Source organism: Antechinus flavipes, chromosome 3, assembly GCF_016432865.1.
Source record: "Antechinus flavipes isolate AdamAnt ecotype Samford, QLD, Australia chromosome 3, AdamAnt_v2, whole genome shotgun sequence".
Lineage (NCBI taxonomy): Eukaryota > Metazoa > Chordata > Mammalia > Dasyuromorphia > Dasyuridae > Antechinus > Antechinus flavipes.
The window spans coordinates 490356087-490379831 of record NC_067400.1 but is presented as its reverse complement, the minus strand read 5'-3'; positions in this window follow the sequence as shown (position 1 = coordinate 490379831).

Sequence of the window (23745 nt, the reverse complement as noted above, 5' to 3'; positions counted from 1 at the left end):
TTGAAAGAGTGTGGCAGTTATGGCGTTTGACTCATGGACATAGAAAATCATTGGACTTCAAAACCCTCAGAAATCATTGGATTCTCTGAGACATAAGATTGTTGTAGGACTTTAAAGCCCTCAGGAATCATTGGATTTTCTGAGAAATGATAAGACTGTTACAGGACTTCAAAATCTGGAATCATTGGATTCCCTAACACATAAAAAGACTTTTGCTGGACTTCAAAAACTTGGGGGGATCATTGGATTCCCTGATATGTGAAGCAATGGACAATAGACTGGTTTTGGACTATCTCTTGGCTGCTGAAGAGGTGTATGTGTGACTGCTGTTTACATACTCTCCTTCTAGGACTTCTGGCAATCTTTTACATCATACTGTTGATTTATATTGTTTGTTATACCGTTACTTGGGTGCATAATTCATGTTTGTTACACCACATCAAGCCTGCACTGACTGTGGGGAGAGTCATCACTAATAGTCTCTGCGTTGTTGCTATGTGCTATGTGTTCCCATGCTGATGGGTTTGTGCATAATAAGACCCTTGAGCCCAGAAACCTGCTAGCAACCCCCACTTCCCTTTGGTGCTTTTCATCTCCCTTCCTGAGATGTCAGGGAGGGCGTGATTATCTCCTTTTTAGTGCTTTCACCTCCCTTCCTGAGAAGTCAGGGGGGTCGTGATCACTTCCTTTTCGGTGCTTTCACCTCCTTTCCTGAGAAATCAGGGAGGGTGTGATCACCTCCCCTTGGGGGCTCTGACCTCCCTGAAGAGTCAGGGATGGCATGATCACCTGTGTTCTAAAACAAAAGAAAGCGGGAGATGTAATGGGCTGAGGCTTGAGTTGATGCACTGAGGTCCCAAGCACATGAGGCTAAATAGTAATTGGACCATACTCTATTAATAGATAAGCTTGGAGAGAGAATGGCCCCCACCCACTCTTTGTGCAAGTCCTGATGTGTTGTATAGGAAATGACGATTTTGGTGGGTGGAGGCAGGGGAGTGGAGAAGGAAGGGGAGGAGAGACCTTTGGGACGGCCATTGCCACAGTTGCCGACACAGTTGCCTCCATGGTTGCCTCGGCTCGCGTCGCTCTCTCTTAGCTGGCTTCCTGTCGCAACTGCCTATATTTGCTATCGCAATCTTTCTTGCCTATATTTGCTATAGCAATCTTTATTCACCTCTTCGCTTCAATAAATATTGAAGATTTTCCCCTTAACCTGAATTCCTGACTCCGGCTGACTTTAAATACGCGGTCATTACAAATAGGGAAGAAGGGAAGGAGGGCAAGAAAAAGAAAAGTATAATCTGGGGATATTAGGATGGCAGGAAATGCAGAATTGGTTATTTTAACCACAAATGTGAATGGGACGAACTCTCCCATAAAGAGGAGGCGGATAGCTGACTGGATCAAAAGTCAGAACCCTACAATCTTTTGTTTACAGGAAACACATTTAAAACAAGGAGATACATATAGACTAAAGGTAAAAGGCTGGAGTAGAATCTATTGTGCTTCAGGTGAAGTCAAAAAAGCAGGGGTAGCCATCCTTATCTCAGATCAAGCAAAAGCAAAGATTGATCTAATTAAAAGAGATAAGGAAGGAAACTATATCTTGCTTAAGGGTACTATAGAGAATGAAGCAATATCAGTATTAAACATATATGCACCAAGTGGTATTGCATCTAACTTCCTTAAAGAGAAGCTAAGAGAGTTGCGAGAAGAAATAGACAGCAAAACTATAATAGTGGGAGATCTCATTCTTGCACTCTCAGATTTAGATAAATCAAATCACAAAACAAATAAGAAAGAAATTAAAGAGATAAATAGAATATTAGAAAAATTAGGTATGATAGATCTCTGGAGAAAACTGAATGATGACAGAAAGGAGTACTTTCTTCTCAGCAGTTCATGGAACCTACACAAAAATTGACCATATATTAGGACATAAAGACCTCAAAATTAAATGCAGGAAGGCAGAAATAGTAAATACTTATTTTTCAGATCACAACGCAATAAAAACTACATTTAACAAAAAGTTGGGTGTAAATAGACCAAAAAGTAATTGGAAACTAAATAATCTCATCTTAAAGAATGATTGGGTGAAACAGCAAATTATAGACACAATTAATAATTTCACTTAAGATAATGACAACAATGAGACATCATATCAAAATTTATGGGATGCAGCCAAAGCAGTAATAAGGGGAAATTTTATATCCTTAGAGGCTTACTTGAATAAAATAGAAAAAGAGAAGATCAATGAATTGGGCCTGGAACTTAAAAAGTTAGAAAAAGACCAAATTAAAAACCCCCAATCAATTACTAAACTTGAAATTCTAAAATTAAAAGGAGAAATTAATAATATAGAAAGTAAAAAACTATTGAACTAATAAATAAAACTGAGTTGGTTTTATGAAAAAACCAATAAAATTGATAAACCTTTGGTAAATCTGATTAGAAAAAGGAGAGAGGGAAATCAAATTGGCAGTCTTAAAAATGAAAAAGGAGAACTTACCACTGATGAAGAGGAAATTAAAGAAATAATAAGGGGTTACTTTGCCCAACTTTATGTCAATAAATTTGATAACCTAAGTGAAATGGATGACTACTTCCAAAAATATAGGCTTCCCAGATTATCAGAGGAGGAAGTAAATTGCTTAAATAGTCCCATTTCAGAAAAAGAAATAGAACAAGCTATTAATCAACTCCCTAAAAAAAAATCCCCGGGACCAGATGGATTTACATGTGAATTCTACCAAACATTCAAAGAACAATTAGCCCCAATGCTTTATAAACTATTTGAAAAAATAGGGAATGAAGGAGTCCTACCAAACTCCTTTTATGACACAGACATGGTACTGATACCTAAACCAGGTAGGTTGAAAACAGAGAAAGAAAATTATAGACCAATCTCCCTAATGAATATTGATACTAAAATCTTAAATAAGATATTAGCAAAAAGACTACAGAAAATCATCCGGAGGATAATACATCATGATCAAGTAGGATTTATACCAGGAATGCAGGGCTGGTTCAATATTAGGAAAACTGTCAATATAATTGGCCATATTAATAATCAAATTAACAAAAACCATACGATCATCTCAATAGATGCAGAAAAAGCATTTGATAAAATCCAACATCCATTCCTATTAAAAACTCTTGAGAGTATAGGAATAAATGGACTTTTCCTTAAAATAATCAATAGCATCTATTTAAAGCCAACAGTAAGCATCATATGTAATGGGGACAAACTGCAACCATTCCCAATAAGATCAGGAGTAAAACAAGGTTGCCTGCTATCACCGTTACTATTTAATATTGTATTAGAAATGCTAGCTTTGGCAATAAGAGTTGAGAAAGAGATTAAAGGAATAAGAATAGGCAATGAGGAAACCAAATTATCACTCTTTGCTGATGATATGATTTTATACTTAGAAAACCCCAGAGATTCTACCAAAAAGTTATTAGAAACAATCTACACCTTTAGCAAAGTTGCAGGATATAAAATAAACCCACATAAGTCATCAGCATTCTTATATATCACTAACAAAACCCAACAGTTAGAGATACAAAAAGAAATTCCATATAAAGTAACTACTGATTGTATAAAATATTTAGGAATCTATCTGCCAAGGGAAAATCAGAAACTTTATGAGCAAAACTACAAAACACTTTCCACACAAATTAAGTCTGATCTAACCAATTGGAAAAAATATTAAATGCTCTTGGATTGGGTGAGCAAATATAATAAAGATGACAATACTACCTAAATTAATCTACTTATTTAGCGCTATACCAATCAGACTCCCAAAAAACTACTTTGATGAATTAGAAAAAAATAACAACAAAGTTCATATGGAAAAACAAAAGGTCAAGAATTTCAAGGGAATTAATGAAAAAAAAATCAAATGAAGGTGGCCTAGCTGTACCAGATCTAAAATTATATTATAAAGCAGCAGTTACTAAAACCATCTGGTATTGGGTAAGAAATAGACTAGTTGATCAATGGAATAAGTTAGGTTCAAAGGACAAAACAGCCAATAACTTTAATAATATAGTATTTGACAAACTCAAAGACACCAGTTTCTGGGATAAGAATGCATTATTTGACAAAAATTGCTGGGAAAATTGGAAATCAGTATGGCAGAAACTAGGCATTGACCCACACTTAACACCGTACACCAAGATAAGGTCAAAATGGGTTCATGACCTAGGCATAAAGAATGAGATTATAAATATATTGAAAGAGCATAGTTTGCCTGTCAGACCTATGGAAGAGGGAGGAATTTATGACCAAAGAAGAACTAGAGATCACTATTGACCACAACATAGAAAATTTTGATTATATTAAATTGAAAAGTTTTTGTACAAACAAAACAAATGCAAACAAGATTAGAAGGGAAACAATAAACTGGGAAAACATTTTTACAATCAAAGGTTCTGATAAAGGCCTCATTTCCAAAATATATAGAGAACTGACCCTAATCTATAAGAAATCACACCATTCTCCAATTGATAAATGGTCAAAGGATATGAACAGACAATTCTCAGACGAAGAAATTAAAACTATTTATAGACTTATGAAAATATGCTCCAAATCATTATTAATCAGAGAAATGCAAATTAAGACAACTCTGAGATACCACTACACACCTGTCAGATTGGCTAGAATGACAGGGAAAGATCATGGGGAATGTAGGAGGGGATGTGGGAAAACAGGGACACTGATACATTGTTGGTGGAATTGTGAACACATCCAGCCATTCTGGAGAGCAATTTGGAACTATGCTCAAAAAGTTATCAAGCTGTGCATACCCTTTGATCCAGCAGTGTTTCTACTGGGCTTATACCCCAAAGAGATACTAAAGAAAGGAAAGGGACCTGTATGTGCCAAAATGTTTGTGGCAGCCCTGTTTGTAGTGGCTAGAAGCTGGAAAATGAAAGGATGTCCATCAATTGGAGAATGGTTAAGTAAATTGTGGTATATGAATGTTATGGAATATTATTGTTCTGTAAGGAATGACCAGCAGGATGAATACAGAGAGGACTGGCGAGACTTACATGAACTGATGCTGAGTGAAATGAGCAGAACCAGCAGATCATTATATACCTCAACAATGATACTGTTTGAGGATGTATTCTGATGGAAGTGGACCTCTTTGATAAAGAGAGCCTTAATTGATCAAAGATGGACAGAAGCAGCTACACCCAGAGAAAGAACATTGGAAATGAATATAAACTGCTTGCATTTATGTTTTTCCTCCCGGGTTATTTATACCTTCTGAATTCAATTCTCCCTGTGCAACAAGAAAACTGTTTGGTTCTGCACACATATATTGTATCCAGGATATACTGCAACCCATTCAACATGTAAAGGACTCTTGCCATCTGGGGGGAAGGGGTGGAGGGAGGGAGGGGAAAAATCGGAACAGAAATGAATGCAAGGGATAATGCTGTAAAAAATTACCCTGGCATGCATTCTATCAATAAAAAATTATTTTAAAAAAAAAAAAGTTAAATTGGCCAAATAGAAAAGGAAGTAAAATAGGTCACAAAAAATAATGCACTAAAAATTATAATTTGACAAACAGAAGTGAATGACTCAATAAGATATTATGAATCAGTCAAACAAAAACAAAATTTAAACAATAGAAGAAAATGTAAAATACTTCATTCGAAATACAATCAACCTAGAAAATAGATCAGGAGAGACAATTTAAGAATTATTGGAGTACTTCAAAAACACAATGTAAAAAAGAGAAGAGCAACATCTTTCAAAGAATCATCCAGGAAAACTGTCCTGATATTCTAGAACCATAGGATAAGGAAGACATTGAAGGAATTCACCAATCATCCCCTGAAAGAGACCTCTAAATGAAAACACCAAGGAATATTGTAGCTAAATTTCAGAATTATCAAATAAAGATGACAACACTATAAGCAGCCAAAAAGAAACAGTTCAAATATTTAGGAGCCACAATTAGGATTACCCAGGTCCTAGCAGCTTCCAATTTAAAAGATGAAAGGATCTTAAAAATGATATTCAGGTGGTCAAAGGATCTTGGTCTGTATCCAAGAATCAACTATGAAAAAAACTAAGTATTATCTTTAAGGGGGGAAAGGGAATATTAAATAAAATATGTTATTTTCAATTATTTTTAAAAACCAGAGAATAGAAAATTTGATTTTTAAATATAGAACTTAAGAGAAGCATAAAAAAGGAAAAAAAGGAATAGCAAACAGAACTATGGTTTTGAAGTTTAATATATTTACATCCCTATATGAGAAGATGATATGTTTAACTCCTGAAAACTCTATCTTTGTTAGGGGTTTACTTAGAGGGTGTAGGTATAATTTGACTTTATTGCAATTATGTAAAAAAGTAAGTAGAGGTGGAAAAGATATACTGAAATAAGAGGAAAGGGGAGGTAAAATAGGGTAAATTACATCACACAAAAAGGCAAAAAAAAAAATGACCATGTATTAAGGCATAAAATCCTCAAAATCAAACACAGAAAGACATCAATTACATATACATCCTTTTCAGATGCTGATGCAATAAAACTTATGAATAATAAATGGTCATGGAATAATATACCAAAAATTAATTTGAATCTAATTAATTTAATCCTAAACAATGAGTCTGTCAAAAAGCAAATCATAGAAACAATAGATAAATTAATTCATCAAAGAGAATGACAATGAGACAACATATCAAAACTTATGAGATGCAGCCATAGCAGTTCTTAAGGGAAAATTTATATCTCTAGATGCTTTCATGAATAAAGGAGAAAGAAGATTAATGAATTGGGGCATGTAACTTTAAAAATCTAGAAAAAAAAAAAACAAATTAAAAACCCTCAATTAAATATCAAATTAGAAATTCTGAAAATCAAAGGAAAGAGTAATAAAATTGAAACTAAGAAAACTATTGAAATAATAGAAAATTAAGATTTGCTTTTAGGAAAAAAATTGTTAATTTTTTAATTAACATTTGGCTAATTTGATTATAAAAAGGAAAGAATTACAAATCTCAAAACTGAAAAAAAGATGAAATTACCACTAAATGAAGAGGAAATGAAAGCAATAATTAGAACCTATGGACCCAATTGCATGCAAACTAATCTGATAGCCTAAATGAAATGAGTGAATACTTACAAAAATATACATTGGCCAGAATAAGTGATGAGGAAATAAGTTATTTAAACAGTTTCATTATAGAAAAAGAAATTAAATGTGTCATTAATAAACTTCCTAAGGAAAAATCTCCAGGACAAGAAATAATTTCTACCTAACTTTTAATGAACAACTAATTGCAATACTATTTAAGCTATTTGGGAAAATAGGAGAAGGAATCCTGCCAAATTCTTTCAATGACATAAATATAGTGCTGATACCTCAACCAAGAAGGACTAAAACAGATATAGTAAATTCATAAAACATTTTCCCCAATGTATATTGAAGTAAAAACTTAAATAAAATAGTAACAAAGAAATTTTTATCAACTTATCAGTAATATAATACACTACAACTATGTGAATAATATATTCAAGGACTGCAGAGCTGGTTCAATATCAGAAAAACTATCAGTATAATTGAGCATATCAATAACAAAACTAAAAGGAATAATGTGATTATCTCAACAAATACAGAAAAATCATTTGACAAAACACACCCATTACTATTAAAAACATTAGAATGAAAAAAAAAAAAAAACAGAGTTTTTTCTTGAAATGATAAGTAGTATCTATCTAAAATACTCAGCAAAGATGTTGTGTAGTGGGAATAAGCTAGGATCATTCCCAATAAGATCAGAGATGAAACAAGGTTGCCCATTTCCCCCACTATTATTTAATATTATAATGGAAATGTTAGGTCTAGCAAGAAAGGGAGAAATAAAATAAAAGGAATTAGAGTAGATGGTGAGGAAACAAAACTATCACTCTTTGCAAATGACATGTTAGCATATTTAGAGAATCCTTGAGAATCAACTAAAAACTACTAGAAACAATTAACAATTTTAATAAAGTTGTAGAATACAAAATAAACCCCCATAAATTTAGGCATTGTTATATATTACCAACAAAACTCAGATGTAAGAGATAAAAAGAGAAAGCCCACTTAAATAACTGTTAATAATGTAAAATATTTGGTTGTCCACCTTGCCAAGAGAAAGACAGGAGATATAAGAATACATCTATAAGTCAATTTTCACACAAATAGTTATAGTGAAACAATTGGGAGAATATTAAGTGGGTAGGCAGAAATAATATTAAAAAGCTGAAAATTCTATCTAAATTAATCTACTTATTCATTATCACAGCAATCCAACAGCCAAAAATATTTTATAGAGCTAGTAAAAATATAACCAAATTCATCTTTAAAAAGAAAACATCAAGAATATCAAGGGAATTCTTGAAAAAAAACCAATAAAGCCTAAGCTTTGATTACCCAACCGAATCCAAATTCTACAAATCCGACTTATCCGACTCATCACCAAGCAAATAATATCAATACACAATAATCTTGGTCGAACATGAGCCCTAATGCTTATATCCCTAATCTTATTTATTGCAACTACTAATCTTCTTAGTCTCCTCCCTTACTCATCCACTCCTAGCATACAACTCTCAAAAAACATCAGCATAGCTATTCCCCTTTGAATAGGAACAGTGGTACTGGACTTTTGCAATAAACCAAAAACTTCACTTGCCCACTTCTACCACAAGGCACGCCAACACCTCTAATCCCTATACTAATCATCAGCGAAACAATTAGCCTGCTTATTCATCCACTAGCTCTAGCAGTATGGCTAACAGCCAATATCACCGCTGGCCACCTTTTAATTGGGGGTGTAGAAATTGAGTTAGGATATTGAGATGGATTCATATGTTGGTTCTAGGGTTTATCAGGGACATGGGTCCTATTTCTCTTGTCCTTTCATACTGGGAGAAATGAATTTATAGATAGAAACTGACCTGGATTTCTCCAGTCTGAACTGAGATCATGTAAGACTTTAATCCTTGAACAAACTAAACTTTAATAGCAGTTGCGCCATTTGGATGTCCTGATCCAACATCTAGGCCATAAACCCTAATTTTTGATATGGGCTCTCAAATAACCAAGAGGGTGGTCTAGTATTTTCAAATCTAAAAATCTGTTATAAGGCAACAGTCATCAACCCATATGATACTGGCTCGGAAATGGAATGCTAGATTAGTGTAATAGGTTAGACAAACATGCCACAATAATCAATGACTATACTAACCTACTCTTTCATAAACACAAAGTGCAATTTCTGGAATAAAAACTATTTTTAATTAAAGCACTTTATTTTCACACCATATGCATGGATAATTTTCAACATTCACCCTTATGAAACATTTTTCCCCCTCCTTCCTCCCACCCAGGAAATAATCCAATATATGTTAAATATGTGCAAATGTTCTATGCATATTTCCACAGATATCATGCTGCACACAAAGAAATGAGATCAAAAAAGAAAAAAAAATGAGAAAGAAAACAAAATACAAGCAAACAACAACAAAATGAAAATACTATAGTGTGATCCACACTTAGTTTCTACAATCCTCTTTCTGGTTGTAGATGGCTCTCTTCATCACAAGACCATTGGAACTGTCCTGAATCATCTCATTGTTGAAGAGCACCACATACATCAGAACTGATTATCTTATAATCTTGCTATTGCTGTGTATAATGATCTCCTGGAAAAATTATTTGACAAAAATTACAGGGAAAACAAAAAATAACATGTCAGAAATTCGAACTTATTAACATCTAACAGCATATACTAAGATAAAATTGAAATGGGTTCATGATTTGAATACAAAGGATATTATTATATGAAAATTAGAATAAAACAGGATAGTATACTTATCATATTTGTGGAGAATGGAGGAATTTCTGGCCTATAAATGTCTAAAGCACATTGTGAAATGCAAAATAGACAAATTTGATTACATTAAAAAGATTTTGCTCACACAAAAAAACAATGCAGTCAAGATTAGAAGGGAAGCAGCAAGCTGGGTAAAGAGGAAATTACTTGCAGTGTTTCTGGTCCCTGCCTCATTTCTAAAATATATAGAAAATTGACTCAAATTTACAACAAGCCATTTCTCAATTGATAAATGGTCAAAGAATATGAACAGACAATGTTTAGATGAAGAAATGAAAACCATTTCTAGATATATGAAAAAATGCTCTAAATCACTATTGACTTGAAGAAAACTGGGACAATAGCAGATTGTTGGTGCTGTTGTTAACTAATTCAACCATTCTGGAGACTGATTTGGAACTATGCCCAAAGGGCTATCAAATTGTGCATATCCTTTAATCAAGCAGTGTCTCTATCAGGTCTGCATCCAAAAGAGATCACAAAAAAAGGGGAAAAGACCTATATGTGCAAAGATGTTTATAGCCATCATTTTTATAGTAGCAAGGAACAGAAACCTGAGTTTATAGTCATCAATTAGGGAATGGCTAATTAAATTATTATATGTGAATGTAATAGAATATTATTGTTCTGTACAAAATGATCAGCAGGATGATTTCAACAAAGGATTAAAGAGATTTACATAAACTAATACTAAGTGAAGTATGTAGAACTAAGAGAACATTGTATACCGCAACAGGATTATGTGATGATCAACTCTGATGGACTAGGCTCTTTTCAAAAATGAGGTGATTCAAGGTAATTTATGATGGAGAGATTCATTTGCATTCAGAAAGAAGTCTATGGGAACTGAAGGTAGAGCACAATTTAGTTTTTCCAACCTTTGGTTTTTGTTGTTTGCTTGCTTTTTTTTTTTTTTTCTCTTCTCATTTTCTCCCCTCTAGATCTGATTTTTCTTGTGTAACATGATAAATGTGGAAATATGTTTAGAAGCATTGCCTGTGATTAACCTTTATTGGATTAGTTGGCTGTCTAGAGGAGGAGGTATGTGGGAAAGGAAGGAGAAAAAAAAATTGGAACACAAGAGTGATTGTTGAAATCTTAATGTTAATGTTAAATGAAATGTTAAAAAGCTATAATTATTTTTTTTTAAAGAAAGAAAGCAAGACATAAAAAAGACAAAAAGCAGCAGGAATAGGATGAGGAATTCACATGTAAACTCCAATAAATATTTTCTCTTAACAACCCTGTGCATTTGCCCTTTGCTATTCTTGAGTGAACCAATGTTAGTTATAATAACATTACCACACATTAATACCCTCCTATAGAGGATTTCCACATGCACAATTCCACCGAGGCTTTAGGACCTTCTCATGTTAGTAACCTCTTCTTATAGCCTTGCAACTTACATATCTTCATTGAAATCAGCACTATTTACTCTCTAAAATCCTTGTCTTTCTGCTAACTAGTCTGCTAACTCCTTCAGGGAGTCTGGCCCACCACCTCAGTATGTAGATCTCATTAAAATGTCTTTGCTTGGGTTGGAGATTGTCAGAGCCTACATTTTTTCAGCGGTGTCCTCAAAAGTTTCTAGTTCTTTTATTTTTCATCATTAATTGTTTAAGTAAATCAAGTTTGAATAGTGATTAACTTTATGGATTTCTTCAATTTTTACTATTATAATCAGACAATTTTTTTTTGTCTGTTGTTTTGATGAGAAATTAGTCTGACCGTGCAAAGACAGCTAATTTAGAGATGATTTTTCAGATTGGTCAATTCCTTTTTCTTTTGACATCATCTATTTAATTTGTTTACATATGGATTATTCTAATGCGGGTATGTATGCATTCTTGCTGAGTATTTGCCCCATACAATCCTTTCCAACTATCTTCTCAGAGGAAATAAATATGAAAATATAATTTTGATGCTTTTCAATAGTTTATGAAATTTAATTTTTTAGGTTTTGTAATCATAAACATTATTTTCCATTTTATTTTTTTGTCTTATGTCCATCAATGCATTAAATATATCTAATATTAAAATAAATTTTGAGTTGGATTGAAAGTTTTTGTCATATTGTTCATATAATAACATCTTCATTCTTTGCAACAGATGTTGGCATATAAACTGTGAGATTATAGCTGTAATAAAAATTGCAGTTAAGTTGCAATAATAATAAATAATGCCAAATAATAAATCACATTTATTAAGCTCTATTTTTTAGTGTGTGTGTGTGTGTGTATGTGTGCACATGCATGTATCTATGCATGTGTATGACAGACAAGGAGAGAACCAGAGACAGAGACAGAGTATAGACTAAGAGCCAGCCAAAGGGAGATGGGGCACAGACACATAGAGATAGAAGCAGAGAGGGAAAGAAGGTGAATAGAGATAATTGTTTTAGTTAGGCAAGTCAAGAATTAGAATTTTAAAGTTAGAAGTAGTGCTAAAGGTATTTTTTCCTAATCCTATTTTGTGAAATTGAAAAATGGAAAGTAAAACTTCAGTGTCTCTGTTCTGCTCTACTGATTGGTGAACATCTGAAAGGAGAGAAATTTCTTGAGGGAACAGGAAGCTCAGTGTATTGGAGTTCTAATCAGGATTCACATACATAGCTGTATGATTTTGAACAACACAGTTAACCTATGTCTGCCTCACTTTCTTCAACTATAAAGTAGTGGCTGATACCTGAAGTGAATTAATAAACATATGTTCCTTTTCCTCTCTCTCCTCCGGTATGCTCACTGCACTTCTTGCTCAGGATTGTTTCACTTTCTCACTTCCCCTACTCCAGTTTCCTCCTTTCTTTCTTCTACTTTATATACATATAAGTTCCTTAAGAGTAAAAAGCATCTTTTTTTTTTTCTTTTTTGGTTTTGGATCCCCACTAGGTAGTATAGTGCCTAGCATTTAATAAGTGCTTAATAAATCTGGTTTACCTAGTTAGCTAGTTATCAATAGGTTGGATGATTTGCATAAGATCACACCTCTAGTAAATTGCAAAGGAGCCCTGGTTCCTAATCTTATAATCTTTCCATTCTACTAATGTTTCCCTTTAAGCATTTAGAAAAAAAAGCTAAATTACTATTATTTTATTGCTAGTATTATAATTAGTTTGCTAAAGTGGCTTTAAAACGTCAATATACTTAATATAGGGCATTTATCTACATAAAATTCTTTTGAGGGAGAGATGGGTGGAACTCTATCAGATCAAAGACATTGGTACCAGACGAAATAGTATACCAATGAAACTGGAAATGATAGAGTAAGTGGAAATTTTCCACACAGTTCAGTTATTTGAGTGATGGATAGAACTCTATCAGATCAAGTACATTGGTAGCAGACAAAATAGTATACCAGTGAAACTGGAAGTGATAGAGTAAGTGGAAATTTTCCACACAGTTCAGTTATTTGAGTGATGGATAGAACTCTATCAGATCAAATACATTGGTAGCAGATGAAGTAACCAGTGAAACTGGAAGTGAGAGAGTAAGTGGAAATTTTCCACATAGTTCAGTTATTTGAGTCTCATTTGAAGGGAGAAAGATTAAGAAAGATTAAATTGTATCTTTGGTTACCTGGCATAATGAATAAGATTCTGAGTAAAATTAATATAATGCTATATCTTTTGATAATTAATATCATTTTTAATCCATCCTTTTTCATCATTTTATCAAAACTCTTCTCTTAGCCTTGCTCAAAAGGAGACTTCTCTCAGTCTGTACTAAGACGTGATTGAATGTGATCACTCAGCCTCTGGAGCATCTGATAATTGATCAGTTAAATGTGGGATAACCCACTGCTATTTACTTTGTAAATAGGAACTAGTACAAAATAGGCCCTCCCCAGGAAATGAATCTGTTGTCCTTGATTTTCCTTTTTAAAGTTAGATATCACTGGAGAGCAATTTGGAACTATGACCAAAGGGCTATCCAACTGTGGATACCTTTTGATCCACCAGTGTCTTTACTGGACTTGTATCCTAAAGAGAACACAAAAAAGGGAAAAGAACCAACATGTACCACAATGTTTGTATCAGCCCTTTATGTAGTGGGAAGAAACTGGAAACTGAGTGGATGCCCATCAATTGGAGAATGGCAGAATAAATTTTGGTATTTGAATGTTATGGAATATTATTTTTCTATAAGAAATGATCAGCAGATTGATTTCAGAGAGGCCTGGAGAGACTTACATGAACGAATACTAAGTGATGTGAGTAGAACTAGGAGAACATTATACACAGCAACAGCTCCCTGCCTCAGCTTCTTTTTTTTTTTTAATTTTTTAAAAAATTTATTTAATAATTACTTTATATTGACAGAATCCATGCCAGGGTAATTTTTTTACAACATTATCCCTTGCACTAGTTTCTGTTCCGATTCCCCCCCCCCTCCACCCCCTCCCCTAGATGGCAAGCAGTTTATATATGTTAGATATTGTATCTAGGATGTTGCAGTATATCCTAGATACAATATATATTTGCAGAACTGAACAGTTCTCTTGTTGCACAGGGAGAATTGGATTCAGAAGGTAAAAATAACCCTGGAAGAAAAACAAAAATGCAGATAGTTCACATTCGTTTCCCAATGTTCTTTCTTTGGGTGTAGCTGCTTCTGTCTGTCATTTTTCAATTGAAACCAGTTAGATCTCTTTGTCAAAGAAATCCACTTCCATCAAAATATGTCCTCATACAATATTGTTGTCGAAGTGTATAATGATCTCCTGGTTCTGCTCATTTCACTTAGCATCAGTTCATGTAAGTATCGCCAATCGCCAATCATCTCTGTATTCATCCTGCTGGTCATTTCTTACAGAACAATAATATTCCATAACATTCACATACCACAATTTACCCAGCCATTCTCCAAATGATGGGTATCCATTCATTTTCCCGTTTCTAGCCACTACAAACAGGCCTGCCTCAGCTTCTTGCTCCAGTTTCTTATGCTGGGGTCTGGGCTCAGCAGCTTGTCTCCCTGCCTGATTGAAGAAGACCTTTTCTGAAGTTCTTCCAAAGTATCTTCTTCTGGAAATTTGTGGTACTTCAAATATTTTTGGGTTCTGTCACTCCAAAACCAGTTGAATGTTTTAATCTGATGTTAATTTGAGCAAATCTGGGAGGAAGTCAGATAGAAACATATCTGCTCTCTGCCATCTTGCTCTGCCCCCTTGTAATTGTCTTTAATATTAGCAAATTATTCTCTTATTTTTTTCATGATTTTCTTATGGCATTATCATTTCTTTACCCATTTCCCCTTTAGTTTAAATTTTTTTTTTCAGATATTACAGGAGTTATTTTTGTCCATGAGGCCAATTTCCATTTCTCTTTGAAACTGTGAATGTAACATTTTGAATTTACTGTTTTCTGATTTTGTGTTTTAATTTCCCTTTGTCTCCAGAGTGACTTTCTATAATTTAATTTATTGATGTTGTTGTTTCAATAATTTTCCAATTATTTATTGACTTTTAATATTTTGTTATGGTTGAATTTTGCTCTTAGGTGCAGGAGTGTGGGGTATGGGGTGAAGTCTCCCAAACTTTAAATTTCTTGTGCAGCTTGTTTCAAAACTAGTTTTGGGAGTGTATATATTAAAGCTAGGTGGTTTGATCAAAGGAGAGGTTTGTGTTCTGATTTGTTCTTTGGTCTATGAATGATTGCAAGCAGTCTTTTCTGCTATCCCTGAGGCCACAACTCTGATGTGCTAGTGCTCTCCCTCTCCATAGAACTGAAACCTATAACCATATATTGACAATGCAGCAAAATCTTCCCCCCAATTCTAGAAATAGATCCCTTTAATCTCTTTCAGACTAGTTGTACCATCCCCTTACTGTCTGTGGCTGAGAGCTGCTGCCACCAAAGTTTTATTGTTTGCTGTATTGGGGAAGAAGGAGGTAAGGAAGGAAAAAAGAAAAAACTGGGAACACAAAATCTTACAAAAATGAATGTTGAAAAATATTATACATGTATTTGGAGAAAATAAAAATTGAGGAAAAAATTGTCAAATCTATCTTCTCTGAAGTAATCCTTGGGGTCTTGTTTTGTTTTGTTTTTTGAATATTCCAAAAGAATACATATATGGTGCTTAACAGACATTAATTACATTGCATTGAATGGAATTTTTGTGGAATTTTCCTATTTCATTGTTACAGAACTTATAACCAATACTCAGAGCCACACTGAATTGAAAGTCAATTGTCCATTCAATTACTTTAGTGCCTTTTCCAGTATAACACATTATCACATAATATAGAATAAATTATTAGTTCTTGAAGTGATCTGGATACCTGGAGAGGGAGAATCAACTGTTTTAAATTTATTTCAGTCTATGAAAATCTCATGAAATACAAAAATGGAAACATACAAGGTATGAGAATTATATTAATGCTTTTATTAATGTATTGTACATTCATAATATGTTCTCTCAAAAGGAGGAGAGGCAAATCAAACTTTCTAATTACAAAACATTGTTTAAAATTATCATTATATTATTTTCATTAGATTTATTTTTAAATTTGGATAGTTTATTTATGAAAGTACCCCATGAAAAAGTAAAAATTTACTTAATTTCAAGACCAAAGACTTGAATTCAAATTTTGGGTTTGTTCATTATTTAATGCATGACTGGGGAAATCACTTCTATGGACCATAGTTTTCTAATTTGCAAAGTGACAAAATAACCCATCCCCCCAAAAAAAGGCTTATTAAATGCTATTTAAATTTTATTCTTGTTCTAAATCCTGTGATAATATGAAATGATTTGTGCTATCCATCTTACGTGGTTTGTTCATATGCCTGCTCTTGGGAATCTGGGAATCTCCACAAACAGCATTAACAGGAGCCCTGGCAGAAGCAGCAGCCACAGCTATCCCCAGGGAGTCCTGAACTTAGACCAAGAGACTCCAACACTTCTACCAGGCTCCAGAGAGACTACTGCTACTCTTGGATGAAGTCCATACCCTGCTCCAGCAGCAATGATTATGCCAAGTAATTCCCATTCCTACCCCATAGTACCTTAGGAATGGCGCCAGAAACCATGATCAGAACAAGTTTCTGACTTCTGAAAATGTTCTCTTCCTATAATAGAGGTGAAAAGCTGTACTTTACATTTTATTATTGCTATACATTACAAAATTGAAGAGAAAGATGATTTATAAAATATGGGAAACTGTGATTTATTTATTTTCTTTTCCTTTTCATAAGTGAGAGTCTTTAGAGTTGGAGGGTGTTTGCTGATATAATTTTCCTCATCATCTAATCAAACCAATATTTTTTTGCATTGTTTTGAGGCCTTAATTAGATAAACTGTCACTTCTCTGAGATCTTTAATTTCCTAATCTCTGAAAAGGGAATAAGAATCATATTACATTATTTTAAGAGTTATTTACAGTAAAGCTTCACATACATTATATAGAAATATATAAATATTAAGTTTTATTGCTGTTTGTATTATTATTGTTGCTACTAATATTCAACTAGACAAAGGGCTTAGTAAAAAGTATAAATTAAAAAAATCACAATACCATTATTTTTGTTTGTTTTCACAAAACAAGTAAAAACATGCACTCCCAGATACAAAAATGGAAGTCACTGGAACAAAACAAAGGGATTTCTATGGTGCCAATCTCCAAAATATTTCTATCTAACTTTAACGTGAATTTCCAAGGAAGGCTACATTAGAATTTCACTGCAATAGATAGATGTCTTAGTCATATTAAGGTAGCTGTTAAGTTGTGCATTCCTCAGGAATCCACTATTAAAAGAGAGCCAATAAATGTAAGACACCAGTAGTAGGTGAGAGGTAAACTAGGAAAGAATATGTCAAATTATTCTTTATAAATGTCTTAGACAAAAGTCTCATCAGTAAAAGAGAACCAGAGTGAGGTTTGACTGGTTTCTCATGAGACAAGGAAAGAAAGTTAAGGTCCAAAGGAAGGTGGGTTAGGGAAAGAATATTTTCATGTAAAAAAAAAAAAGATCTAAACACCCTCCTTCATCCCTCTTTTGACAGTGTTTGTTTTTGCAAAACTCTCTATATGTACTCATTTCATTTGTCAATAATTTTACTGAATAATTGAAATTAGCCAGATTGTTTAAAAACAGATTTTTACATTATTTGCACTTGTCTCAATGATCTACATAATTAGAAGTGTCTGGGTGGTGGCATGGAAGCCTATGAGGTAGTTCTCTTCTTCTGAAACTTTTATTCTCTTTTTCCTTTAAAAATAAGACAAACTAACTCTTCAGTTACAATCTGGCACCAGGTGATGATGTAATCAGAGAATCTTGAATTGAATAAAAGACAAAAGGATAAAAATTTCTATCTACAAAAAGACATTGGCCTTATAAAGTTAGGAAGGAAATGTAAAATGATTTCTTGTAATATCCAAGCTTTCTTAACCTGGAATTCAGGAACATGACAGATAGATAGAGAGATAGAGAGATATTCCCTTCTAGTCCTGAATAGATTTTACTTCTTATATCTTTGAGTGATATCCTTTATGAGCTTTCTATTACTGCATTGTTTCCTTGCTTAACTTTACTATGGAAAATATCAGTCAATACATTTTGATTATAATTTTTTCTATCAATTCCTGATGCTTTAGGGCTTTGGGCTTTATGGGAGAACTGGCCCAAAAAGAAAATATGGATGGAGACAAGGTATATAGCTGTACTTGTTGCATCTGTTATACTATTTATATTGATGTAATTAAGAGTATAAAGTGTTTTCTTTCACTTCTTTTCCACTCCTTTATTCCTCTCATCACTAACTCAACTAACAATGACCTATAATTATAATCAGCTAGAATTTTAATTATATTTGATACTTATGTTCTTTCAAAGCTACTTATCTTTGTGTACTTTTAATATGGGAATAGAACCTGAGTACCTTCTTCCTCATTGGAATAATTTCTATGATTTCCTATCCTCTGAACATTGAGAAATTGTGACAGATTTGGTTACCATACTTCAACTTCTTTCCTCAGCTTAGCCCCTGTGGAGTTCTTTTTCCATTTGTGACTCTTCCTAGAATCTCAAGTCTGAGGAAGGGTCTCTGATTTGCCATTCCCTATTTTCTGGACTTAGCTACTATGTCAAATCCCATACTGCCTTCTCTCCTACCTCTGTGCCTTCCAGCTCCCCAATTATGTATTATCTTCTTTTATTATAATATAAGTTAATTTGATGGGCTCATGAAGCATATTTTCTTCTCTTTTTGAAACATGGCTAATGTGGCAATTTGCTTTTAATGACTATATATATATATTTGCAATGTGTTTTTTTTCCTTGACTCCTCATTGAATAGGGAAAAGTGAAAATTTAGAACTGAAAATAAAATAAAATTTAATTTGAAAAAAAATTAAGTTTAGTTGTTTGAGGGCACATACTGTTTTTCTCTTTAGTTTATATGTTTATCCTTTGTACTTTGCTCAATACCTGGAATGTAGAAAGCACATGACAAAGGCTTTTTGACTGAATATTGACTGATTGATTGACAAACTCACAATCTAGGAGTTCTGGGGCCAAATTTTCCCTTGTACACACATTGTACAACTCTGGATTCTGGACAAGTCATATAACTTCTCAGTGGCTTAAGGCACCTCACTTTAAAATTGCATACTGAAAGGTAAATAATGATTTTCATTACTTGTTAGAGTTTCCTCTTTGATTGTTCCCCTACTAAACATCCACACATGCACAAACACACACACAGATACAAAAAAAGAAAATGTATTTATAATTTTCTGTATTTAATCCTGAATTAATTAATGCAGAATATTGATATAGTACATTCCTAACAAAAGTTTATATGGACCATCTATGGTAAAATAATGGAAGATGTATGAAATGGTTCTAAATTTTAAAAAAATGCTTATTTATATTATGAACATCATTTTTACATGATGGGTATTGCAGTGGCCTATTGAATAGATGAATTTGAAATCAGGTTAATAAATCTAGTTATATTTCAGTCTCTACCTGGATCATTTTACAAACTTTAAAATCACAGTGGAATATTTATTTCTCCATTACAGTGTGGGAGAATGAATGAATCCTTGCTTTTAGATGTGTATATAAATTCCTCACCTAGAGACCTGAGAAATCTGTTTCACTATGGCACACACTTGTAATGAACCTATATTTTCCCAAATGAGGTTTTAGTGAATCCAGCCCAAAGCAGCCCAGCTTTATTTGTCATTTATTTTTCTGGCATTAGAATACTCATTGAGAAATGAGCGTTTTAATATCTCATTGAGAAAATGTATTGCTAAAAGCACAACTGCCACTACTACTAATTTGTGCACACATGCACAAACACACACATACACACCATTTTGTTTTGAAAAGATTATCATATGTGTAACATAATAGAATTTTCCAAAAACAACACATCAATCAACCAAAAATGTATTAAGCTGTTATTCACTTGCTATGTAGTAGACATTTAATAAATGTTCTACCTCTCTTTCTTCCTGTCTCTTTCTATCTCTGTCTCTCTTTTTATCTCTCTGTCTCTCTCTGCCTCTTTTTCTGTCTCTTTCTTTATCTCTCTTTTTCTGTCTATCTGTCTCTTTCTCTCTCCCTCATTCTACCTATCTACTATTTGCCAGCCATAGACTGGGAATACATGTGCAATGAATGAAACAATTCTTATTTATAAGGAACTTTGCACTGATATGGAGGGGAAAATAACTAAATCTATTTTTAAAATCAGTAAATACAAACATTTACAAGGTACTTAATTGCAAAGAAGCTTGGAAAGGAAGGCACTAACATTTCTTGAATTCAGTCAGTTTTTCAAGGCTAAAAGTAGGTGAATTCAACCCAGAGATAAGCACCAGAGGATACACACATATCTAGTAAATTATGAAGATATATTTTAAACCAGCTTTGCTTTTTTTTTTTTTTTTGCTGATATTTGTTGTGACTTTGTCATTACTTTCCATTTTTTACACAGTGATAGTGAAACGTGTGGCTCATTTGGAAAATATACAGAAAATGAAGCTTTAAAATTTTTAAAAAATTTCATTCTTGGCATCTAGATTTTTAATTTTGACTTCACTTGTCTCCCTTTCTCTTTCTCCATTATACATATTACTGAACATAGAAGAATTCAAGGAAAGACTCTGGGAATTCTATTTGCCATACCATCATCTTCCTGGATTTTTTATGTGATCCATAGACATGTTCTGTGTTACTCAAGAGTCAATAACTTGGATAGATACAAGAGAGGAAATATGCCCTTTGAGTATTTGAGTTGAATTCCTTCTCATGGAGGATGATCGTCCTGTGATAGACACCCTCATGGTGGACAATGATTGATGCATCTACTATAGTAAAATTATATTTTGCTCTTCCACTTGTCTGGAAATGGTATACATGGGACAAATAGTTCTGGGGGAAATTAGAAAAAAACGCATACAAAATCATCTAGTGGTGTCTAGAAGAATAATCTTTGCAGAATAGCATATATCCCTCCTTTATTTATCCTTGCAGGGAAAAAAAAAAACAACAACAACTGATTTTCCTTTATCAAGACAAGAATTGTTTAGCACAGGAGTCCTCAAACATTTTAAATAGGGGGCCACTTCACTATCCCTCAGACTATTGGAGGGCCGGACTATAGTAAAAACAAACAAACAAAAAAAAAACTATGAACAAATTCCTATGCACACTGCATATATCTTATTTTGAAGTGAAGAAACAAAACAGGAACAAATACAAGATTTAAAATGAAGTAAAGTTAAATCAACAAACATACCAGTATTTCAATGGGAACTGTAGACCTGCTTTTGGCTAATGAGATGGTCAGTGTCTGGTTCCATATTTGTCAATGCCTAGTCGTAACAAGTGATGCAAGTATGCATCCATTAGTCTTGATCTGGTTGGAGATTTCAAATGTTTCATTCTAGAAAAAGTCTGTTCACAGACATAAGTGCTGCCAAAGATGGCTGCCATTTTGAGTGCATGGTTCCTGAGATGAAGATATGTCTCAGAGGGGAGAGATGCATGGAAATTATAAAGGCTGCTTGACTTGAATGCATTTTTCAGAGAGTCACAATTCTGCAGTTCAGCCAGTTCCATTTGGTAAATTTTATCCACATTTTCAATGTCAATAGAAAATGGATTATGGAAAAGCTGTATGTCCTGTTCATGGAGGTGAAGCTCTTTAAATCTAAATTGGAACTCCTTTTGCAATTTTTCCAGTGAATCCACACATGTTTTATTTGGGAATGCAATCAGCAGTTTTTCCGCTAACGAGATTTTGAGTTGTGGGGAGATGGCAGAAGTTTTCCTCCTTCACTTGTTTGATGAGGAGGCCTAATTTTACTTCAAATGTTTTGACATGTGATTGCATATCACAGATGAGCTTCCCCTTTCCTTGAAGTTACATATTGAAATTGTTGAGTAGCTCTGTTACAGCTGTCAGAAAGGCAAGGTGCCATTTTCATTCTGCATCATTGAGCTCTGGTACTTCTTTGTTTTTAGAAAGCAGAAAAGTTGTAATCTGTGGAAGTAAGTCATAGAAACACTGCAAAACTCTCCCTCAACTCAGCCAATGGACTTCTGTGTGATATAGAACATCTTCATATTCAGCATTTAGCTCAGACAGAAATTCCTGAAATTGTCTGTGATTTAGTGCATTAGCTCTAATGAAGTTAACACAAGATACCAAAATTTTTACAATGGAGTCCCACTTCAATGATTTACTACACAGTGCTTGTTGGTGGATGAGGCAGTGTATGGCTATTGGAGGAGAATGGTTATGTTTGTCCATCTCTTGGTTAACGTGAGCAATTTCTCCTTTATTAGACCCCACCATGCTAGGAGCACCATCAGTTGTCACACTGGCTAGTTTAGCCCAGTCCAGCTCCAAACCATTCATAGTTTGGCAAACCTTTTCATAGATATCCTCTCCTGTAGTTGTTCCTTTGATGCTTTGCAGTGCAGTAAGCTCTTCTATGACTTCAAAATAATCCTTTGTCCCACAAATAAAATTTAGAAGTTGTATAGAATCATGAACATCATTGCTTTTGTTGAATGCCAAGGAAAAATATGAAAAATTTTTATGGAGTTTTGCAAATGCAAATGCAGATTGTCTCCCATTTCTTCAGTCCTCCGTGTAATTGTAGGTCCTGAAAGACTCACTACTAAATAAATTGGCCTTCTCTGGACACATCTCTTTGGCAACAGAAAGAAGGCATTCTTTAACAAATTCTCCCTACACAAATGGTCTGCCAGAGCATGCTATTAGTTTGGCAACTTGAAAACTTGCTCATAGTGATGAAATATTTAGCTGCTTCTGCATCACAAAAGTATTTTGCTGAGTCATCAATGTATTTTTCAGTTTTAATATTTTATCTTTTCTCACTTCTCCAACCAAACAATCATATGCATCTTTATGTTGATTTTCATAGTGTTGATGCAAATTATATTCTTTGAACACAGAATATAGTGTCTGGCATATCAGACATACAGTTCTTTCCTTGTACTGCATGAAAAAGTAGTCATAAGTCTACTGTTCTTTGAATATTCTACACTCCGAGTCAATTTTTCTTTTTCTTGACATCATTATTTCCTAGGGATTCCAAATCGCTATTAGTAAAATGTAATGGGCTGAGGCTTGAGTTGATGCACTGAGGTCCCAAGCACATGAGGCTAAATAGTAATTGGACCATACTCTATTAATATGTAAGCTTGGAGAGAGAATGGCCCCCACCCACTCTTTGTGCAAGTCCTGATGTGTTGTATAGGAAATGACGATTTTGGTGGGTGGAGGCAGGGGAGTGGAAAAGGAAGGGGAGGAGAGACTTTTGGGACGGCCATTGCC